Source organism: Lycium barbarum, chromosome 6 (genome assembly GCF_019175385.1).
Source record: "Lycium barbarum isolate Lr01 chromosome 6, ASM1917538v2, whole genome shotgun sequence".
Classification (NCBI taxonomy): domain Eukaryota; kingdom Viridiplantae; phylum Streptophyta; class Magnoliopsida; order Solanales; family Solanaceae; genus Lycium; species Lycium barbarum.
In genome coordinates, this window is record NC_083342.1 from 79,946,870 (window position 1) to 79,955,830 (window position 8,961).

Sequence of the window (8,961 nt, forward strand, 5' to 3'; positions counted from 1 at the left end):
AACATAAGATAAAAGAGATCAACTTGTACCTCTGAATGCCTCTTAAGGCGGATGTCCTCTTAAGGCGAATGTCATGCATGCTTAGCTTTTAAAAAAAAACATTTTCATACATACATATATAATACCGTACCCGACTATATAGGCTCAGTGAATATCATCATAATCCCGCGTCCGGGTTAATCCGTACCCAACTGCAGTGGTATGCACGATAGGTGTTGTACCCAGCCGACTATAGAGCGGCTCGGTGAGAGAAAATAGCTACATAAATATAAAGCATGCATAAGAGCCCAAATAAAAGCTATAACTCTATCGGAGTGACGTAAGGTCGGTAACCTCCGATTATCATTATGAAACTATCATCTTGAACATATCTCACTTTGGAGGAACAATAATCATAAGATGAGATCAACATCAATAAATGAAATCAATAACCATATGATAAAGATCAATAATCATGAGACAAAGGTCAATAAGATCACAAGAACCTTAAGGACCATGAGCTTCTAGTATTTTAGGAATAGGGATATTATGGATTTCATGTGTAAGTTCACAACAAAGGGATCATGCCTTAAGAAAGAAAAAGACAACCTTAACATACTTTGTTGTCTCTTTAACTACTCAATGTCTATCCTCCCGAGCTTGTAAATCTACGTTCAAGATAATTCGCACTAAGGGTAAGTCATAGAAACGCTTATAGCGTCAAACTAGATTAATTGGTAAGAGAATGAAAATCGGACAGCATTTCCGTTATATCTTCTACTTCCTCCAATCTTCAAAACAACTCCCAAAACCACAATAAAACATCAATAATTCCATAATCAAAAGATTATATTCAAATTATACTCTATTCAATCCCAAAATTCCTTTTCATAATCAACCCATAACAACAACTTTAACACAACCTCTTATACACTTGTATATGACACCTATTTTAACATCATTATTATTCCTCATGACAAGATTATGCTAAAAACATGCTAATAATTATAGCTCAAGTTAGTTTACAACTCAAAATATCATCAAATTCATATTTGAACTTTTCCTCCAATTTCTTCTCCCCAAATCTTAAAATAATTACCAAATAAAATCATAAGCATGAAACTAAGATGAAACCTTACCTCAAAATGCAAGAACACTTCAATTCCAAGGTTACTCCACCTTAAAAATACCTTCCCAAACTTTTACAAGAAGAAGGGATAAGTTTAAACCTCACTTTGAAACACTAAGTACATTGATCTTCACTTTGATCCTTTATTTTGGCTTGGAGAAATGTTGGAATATGTTTGGAGAAGTTTCTAGAGCTCTCTTGAACTTGGGAGTGTGTTTAAAATGACTAAAATGAAGAGGGGTCGTCATACTTAAATTCTAGAAATTTCCAGTGACTTTGTAGTATAAATTGGTCGTATAACATTATACGGCCAACTTGCTGGCCGTATAATATTATACGGTCCGTATAATTTGGTCGTATAATGCCACCATCATTTCTGCTTCTCTGTAAAATTTTGATATCCTTATTATAATATTATACGGCCAACTTGCTAGCCGTATAACATTATACGATCCGTATAATTTGGCCGTATAATACCACCTAAAATTTCTGCTTCTCTGCTAAATTTTTGTATCCTTAAATACGGCCCATATCTTAAAATACGGACCATATCTCACTTATACGACCCATACACCATATTGTCCAAAACAACATTTGACGAACCTTCCCGCTTCGATTCACTTATTCTCCAATCCTTCTGTAACTTACCAAACATGAATTTAAACACCTATAATCACAAGTTAAACATGTGCAACCTCATATATCCTTGAAACAAGTCCGGTGTCCAAAATTAAGATACCAACGTACTACGAATCTCAATGCACAAAACTACAAGGTGTTACATTCCTCCCCCCTTAGAAACATTCGTCCTCGAATGTTAATTTCCAAAAATTCTACCTAAATTTCAGCAGAGTCTCCCTTGTAACTGTACTACCAACCTGCCAGGGCAACCCAAAATATATAGTGCCATACATGGCCACAGCAAGCAATAACAAAATTTACCCCATACGACTAATAAAAGTAGCTGGTAAATAATGCATACCTGAAGGCGATCATGATGCAGTCTGAATCTGTTCTGGAGCTGAAAACAAATGAGGATATCTAGACTTCATATCTTCTTCAGCTTCTTAAGTTATCTCCTCCATATTCTTGTTTCTCCACAGGACTTTAACTGAAGCTACATCTTTAGTTCTCAATCTCTTAACCTGTCTATCTAGAATGGCAATGGGAACCTCTTCATATGATAGTTGCTCAGTAACCTGAACATCATCAATGGGCACAGCTCTTGAAGGATCTCCAATACATTTTCGAAGCATCGATACATGAAAGACCGAATGAACGGACTCCAAGTCTGAGGGAAGGTCTAATTCATAGGCCATCTGGCCCACTCGACGTACAATCCTATAAGGCCTAATGTATCGAGGACTAAGTTTACCTTTCTTACCAAACCTCATAACACCTTTCATAGGTGATACCTTTAAGAATACCCGGTCATCAACTTGGAACTCTAAGTCTCGTTGGGGATTATCTGCATACGACTCTGAGCTACTAATAGTCGATCTTGAATAAGCTTGACCTTTTCTACTGCTTATTGAATCAAATCTGGCCCTACTAACTTAGTTTTCCCCCTTCGAACCATCCAATTGGTGACCTGCACTTCCGCCCATATAAGGCTTCATACGGGGCCATTTGAATACTGGAATGATAATTGTTATTATACGCGAACTCAATAAGCGGTAAATGGTCATCCCAGATACCTCCAGTCTAGTACACATGCTCGTAGCATATCTTCAAGAGTCTGGATAGTGCTCTCAGCATGCCTATCAGTCTGGGTGTGAAATGATGTGCTAAGGTTCACCTGAGTCCCCAAACCCTTCTAGAAAGACCTCCAGAAATTAGTTGTAAACTGCGCACCCCGATGGAGATGATAGATACTGGAACACCATGAAGTCGGACTATCTCTTTGATATAAAGCTTCGCATAATCCTCGACTGAGTAAGTAGTCCTGACAGGTAGAAAATGAATTGATTTTGTAAGCCTATCCACAATCACCTATATAGAGTCAAACTTACGTTAAGAACGAGGCAAGCCTGCAATGAAATTCATATTAATTACTTCCCACTTCCAAATTGGGATCTCCATAGCCTGCAATAGCCCGCCAGGTTTCTGAGGCTCAATTTTCACCTGCTGACAGTTAGGACACTGGGCTACGAACTCTGCTATGTCTTTTTTTTTTAACTAAAACCATCACATTGTGATGGGAAATTTTATTAAAACAAAAAAAACTGTACAAGCTATTGCAAAAAATGGCAAAAGAAATAAGAGAAAGCAAAAGCAATAAACAGAAGAAAAAATAGATCCTATCTAAGCTAATATCCAACAATCCATGCATATTGAAAATATGGTCTTGGTGCCTTGACTTCCTTCCATTTTTCACACCTCCAAGCTCTCACCAGGTGGTATGGAACAAAGTCTACTTGAATTCAATTCAGGCTGCTAGGACAGTTAACAATTCTCATGAAAGATGAACCTTAGGTTAGAACAATTCAGCAAGTGGAAAATGAGCCATGTTCTTCAGTTGTGATCTGCCTATTTACTAGTTAAACATCATCTGCATGGGAATGAGCATGAAACCACACTGATACCACCCATACAAATAAGTATTCAATCAGATAGTCTACAAATCACCATATTTCAGCATAGCAATGTCAACAACACAGAAGCTACAAAACAGACATCAGCTACTTGTGATAATTTTATTATTCCTCAAATGTGATGAAATAAATCAAAAGCATATCTGATTCTCAGATTTGGAATCTGAGCTTTATCAACATTGATTAATTTCCTAGCCATAGATCTGTCACGACCCAACCCCGTGGGCCGCGACCAGTGCCCTAGCTGGGCACCTATACGTACCCGATACCCAAATTAACATATTAACAGAATATTAATATAATAATAATATTAGTGGACGCTACAGAATTTAGCAGAAAAGCAGACTTGGCACACAGAAGCCGATAAGGCTGTCATAAAACAAAACATCCCAAACATATGTACAGAACCCACACAGATGTATCCACAGACCTCTACAGAACATATCATAATCATAAGACGGGACAGGGCCCCGTCATACCCAGAACAATATACAAATCCAGATAGCAGTGACAGACTGTACCAAAAGATGGGCTCTGAAGAAGAGAGCGCCCCAAAATAGCAGAAACGGGATCCTAAACGTGTGGATCAGCGAACCTGTCGTCAGTACCTGCGCGGCATGAAAACGCAGCCCCCGAAGAAAGGGGTCAGTACGAAATATGTACTGAATATGTAAAGCGGAATCACAGAAGTCAAATCATAATGATTACAGAAAATGAGTACAAAATCCAGAGTGCCAAATGCATATTTCCCAAACAGACAGAATGTGTACAGAAACATATGTCATATCATATCATATCATATCCGGTCCCTGCCACGGGACTCGGCAGACAGAATGTGGCCACCCTCCCGACGCTGGTGCCACTATACAGAGGAATCAGAAAAAAAGGGGCGTGGCCCCGTATCATATAATGTCATATCAAAATGGCCATAACAGATCAGATCAGAATAGGCGGACATGGCACATCATACTCCACAGACCCCATGTACGCGTATACCTGCCCCCTCACATCGGGACGCGGCAAACAATGCAGAGAATCACGCTTGACAACATATCCTGGCCCGGGCTCAGTGTGGGAAACATTGGGACATCCACGAATGGAGTAGTGAGAGACTAATGCAATTTAAAAATTATCATAAGTGTTTTCAAAGACTCGATGAAGCGTAGCAAAGATAAACAAATCAAATGGAGTCGGACGGAATCAGAATTAATACAATTCGGATATCATAATAATTTACAGAAATATAACCTTCCTGAAGTCATTCCGAGTGTCAAAATAATTTATAAGATTTAATAGAATATTTAAAATAATATTCTTTAAGCGATTAGTAGGGTAATCAAAACATTTCTTTCAAAAATCGCTTAAAAAGTAAGCTTTAGCATATTAGGGGCAAAACCGGAAATAGTGGGCCCGCCTCGGGACAAATAAGGCGGCGGGCTCACATTGTGCCCTCTAAGCATATAGTATCACCTAAAAAGGTTATACAGACATTCTATGACTTTCTGAGTAATTTAGAGCAAAATTGCATAATTTCAGGAAAAACGTATCAAAAAGGTTCAATTCTACTGAAGGAAAAACTGAAATTTTGTCTTGCGGATACCGAGGGCCAAGAGGTCCTTCGAGGCCCGGATCCGACCCTAACACACTAAGGGCATGCCAAGGAAAGAATTGGGGTTGCTTTACATACCTTTCACGCTCCTTAAGCCTTTCCAAACTCACTTCCCGTTTCGTCGAAAAACTGCAATTGGTCAAGTTTACCAATTGTAAGCTATGAATACTAAAGTTCCAACTTAATGCATATTTGGCTACCGAAATTTCGGCAGCACTTCCCCTATACATATGGCACCCCGAGAATTCAACTCGGCTATAATTCATCAACAACAACCCAAACGACAACATCAATATTAACAATGAACATTAAAAGCACAATTATCCTTCAACTAGTCATCTTTCTCACAAGTTGACATAACCTTCATTCTAATCCAAACTTTCAAACTAACATCATTAATTTCACATCCATTATTACTCAAGATCATCACAACATAGATTTAGAGACATTTCATATCATTTTCCTTAAGATATACATAATATACAATTTTCCGCCAAAAGCATAACTTATGCAAAACATCAAATCTTTGGCATACAATTTCATAACATGTTTCCAACTTCCAAATTCATCAATGATCATCACTATTAGCAACCAAACAACTTCATTTCTCTAATGTCGGAAAAATCATACTAAAACGACATAAGTGTTTACATTCCAATTCGATACAAACTTATATCATTCTAACTTCATTTACATTACAAGAATCTCAATAACACAACAACATACTAAACAAACTTAATCCATTCCATTCCATACAAACCTATACATATACCACACGGCCAAGTATCAACAAACCCACTTCAACTCAATTCATTTCATGTGATTTTCCTACTAAGTCAAGGTTCTTTTGTAACTTGGTATAGTTGGTTTGTAGAAACTATTGAACTGTTGTGTACCTGTAAAATCAAATGCACAGTTAGGTAAAAAATCTGCAACTCCATTGCCTTCTCTAAATACATGCTCCACCCTCACATGCTTTCCTCTTATCAGTCTGTGAATCTCCTTAACAATCATGCTGATACTCCAAGGTATATTCCATGCTCCTTCTATAAACTGCTTTATTGATAATGAATCAGTCTCCATAATCAAAGGATGTTTCCAATGCAGTATTCAATTCCAGCTTTACTAGCAAAGGCTTCGGGATTATATTGTTACCATCCTGTATTCTTTGTGCCTCAGCATAAACCAGATCACCCTTTTGATTTCTAACACAAAAAACAATAGAACTTGGACCTGGATTGCCTCTAGCTGCACCATCACTGTTACACTTATACCAACCAGGATAAGGCATAAATCATTTCACTGTCTTACTGCTTATTTTAGGCCTCAACTGCTCAAAGTAATCAATAATATCAGGCCATTTCTTTGGAATATCCTGCATCTTGTGAAAAATAGTTTTGCACAACATATATATGTTCAAGTTGATGTCATGTAACACCTTAAACAAAGAGCTAGAACTTCCATGCAACACAGTATTTCTCCACTTCCAAATCTGCCACACTAAAATAGCAGGAACTGCTTTGTATATTGATTTCAACTTATAATGACATGAAAGCATTCACCATATTCTTACAACTTGCTTGACCTGAAAATGGTTCATATTGAAACTAGCTACAGAATTAAACTCCTTCCATACTGAAACTGCTAGCTCTCCATTTAAGAACAAGTGATCAATAGTTTCTTGATGATAAATTATGCAACAACAACACCTTGATACCACATTTATTCCTATACTTGCAAGCACTTCATCCATAGGAATCTTGAACTTCCACAATCTCCACAGAAAGAAAGAGATTTTGAAAGGCAACCCTTTAATCCACAAATTCTTGTAATCATCAGATTGTTGCGCTCTTTGCCTTAGTAGTTCCCATGCACTAGATACAGAGAATAGGCCAGTACTAGTCATCATCCACCAAGCCTTATCCCATTCTTGTGACACTTCTTTAAAGTCTAGTTCAGTAGTAATATGAGACACAATATCAGCAGGAAACAGTTGTTGTAGTTTCATAAGATTCCAACCTCAATCTAGCATTAGCTCTTTAACATCCTCCACTGATTCATCAATATTATTAAGAACATAATAAAGAGTACCAATCTTGGTCCAATTATCATACCACACATTTGCAGTACCACTCCTGGTTTCCCACCAAATTTCCTGCTCAATATTGTCTTTTGCATCAAGCATCATTTTCCAATCTTAAGAACCACCCTTCCACTGCACATACTGAGGATATTGTTCCTTGCAGTACTTGATCCACATAAAATTGGACCACAGTGTATTTGAAGTCTTGAACCTCCACCATAGCTTGGCTGCCAAAGCTTTTGAGACATCAAAGATTGATCTAAATCCCAATCCCCCTTCCTGCTTAGGATAACACATTTTTAACCATGCTGCCCGATGCCTATATCTCCCATCTTGCTTGTTACTCCAAAAAACATTAGTGAAAATTTTATGCAACTGTTTGATCACGCATATGGGAGGTTTCAAAGCAGACAACATGTGAATTGGTATGCTCTGAAGCACACTAGAAAACAACACTGCTTTTTCAACTGGTGATAATAATTTCCCTTTCCATGCATGTAGCTTGTCTCTCACCTTTTTAAGTAACTCTGTATAGTCAGCCTTTCTTTTCCTGCCATGTGTAATTGGATAGCCAAGATATACAAAAGGAAAAGTTCCTCTTGTAAAACCAATGATACTTTCCACTTCTTGTACTACGGTATGTGCACCTTATAGTACATATAAAAAGAACTTTAACTTTTATTGATCAACTGTCCAGAAATGTTTTCATAATTCTGCAAAGTCTCTATAATCTGTTTCGAAGAATAACTATCTGCAGATGAAAAGATGATAGTATCATCTGCATAAGCAAGATGATTTAATTGAGGGCTCAATTTTGGATTTCCAAAACCTTTGAATTCCTTATCATTAAACAATGCATTAAGAGCTCTTGAAAGAACCTCAGCTGCCAGAATAAAAAGTGCAGGAGAAAGGGGACCCCCTTGCTTGACCCCTCTAGAAGAGTGGAAAAAACCATAAGCCTGACCATTGATGAGTACAGAATACCTATTATTAGCAACCAGTCTCCAAATCATATCAATATAGACTTCTGTAAAGCACATCCTTCTTAACACCTTGGTTAAAAATAACCCTGAAACTCTATCATAAGGCTTGGTCATGTCAAGTTTGATTACAACATTAGCTGGTTTTCCCCTCAACCTGATATCTGAAACAATCTCCTGTGTCAATAACACATTCTCTATGATATTTCTACCTTTTACAAATCCAGACTGGTTTGCAGAAATAAGATTTGGAAGCACAAACTCCATTTTATCATGAATTACCTTGGAAATGACTTTGCTAATGAAGTTACTAAGACTAATAGACCTCATAGCTGAAAATGTTTCCACCTCATTCTTTTTTGGTAACAAGACTAGATTAGTGTGTGTGATTGCCTTTGGAAGTTTATGGCCATCCCAAAAGGCTTTCACAACACTGTACACATCAGCACCAACAATCTCCTAACAAGAATGATAGAAAACACCATTTAAACCATCTGGACCACTAGCACTATCACCTGATAACTCAAAAACTGCCTTCTTCACCTCCTCCAAAGTAGGGACTGCACTAAGCATTTCATTTTCTTCCT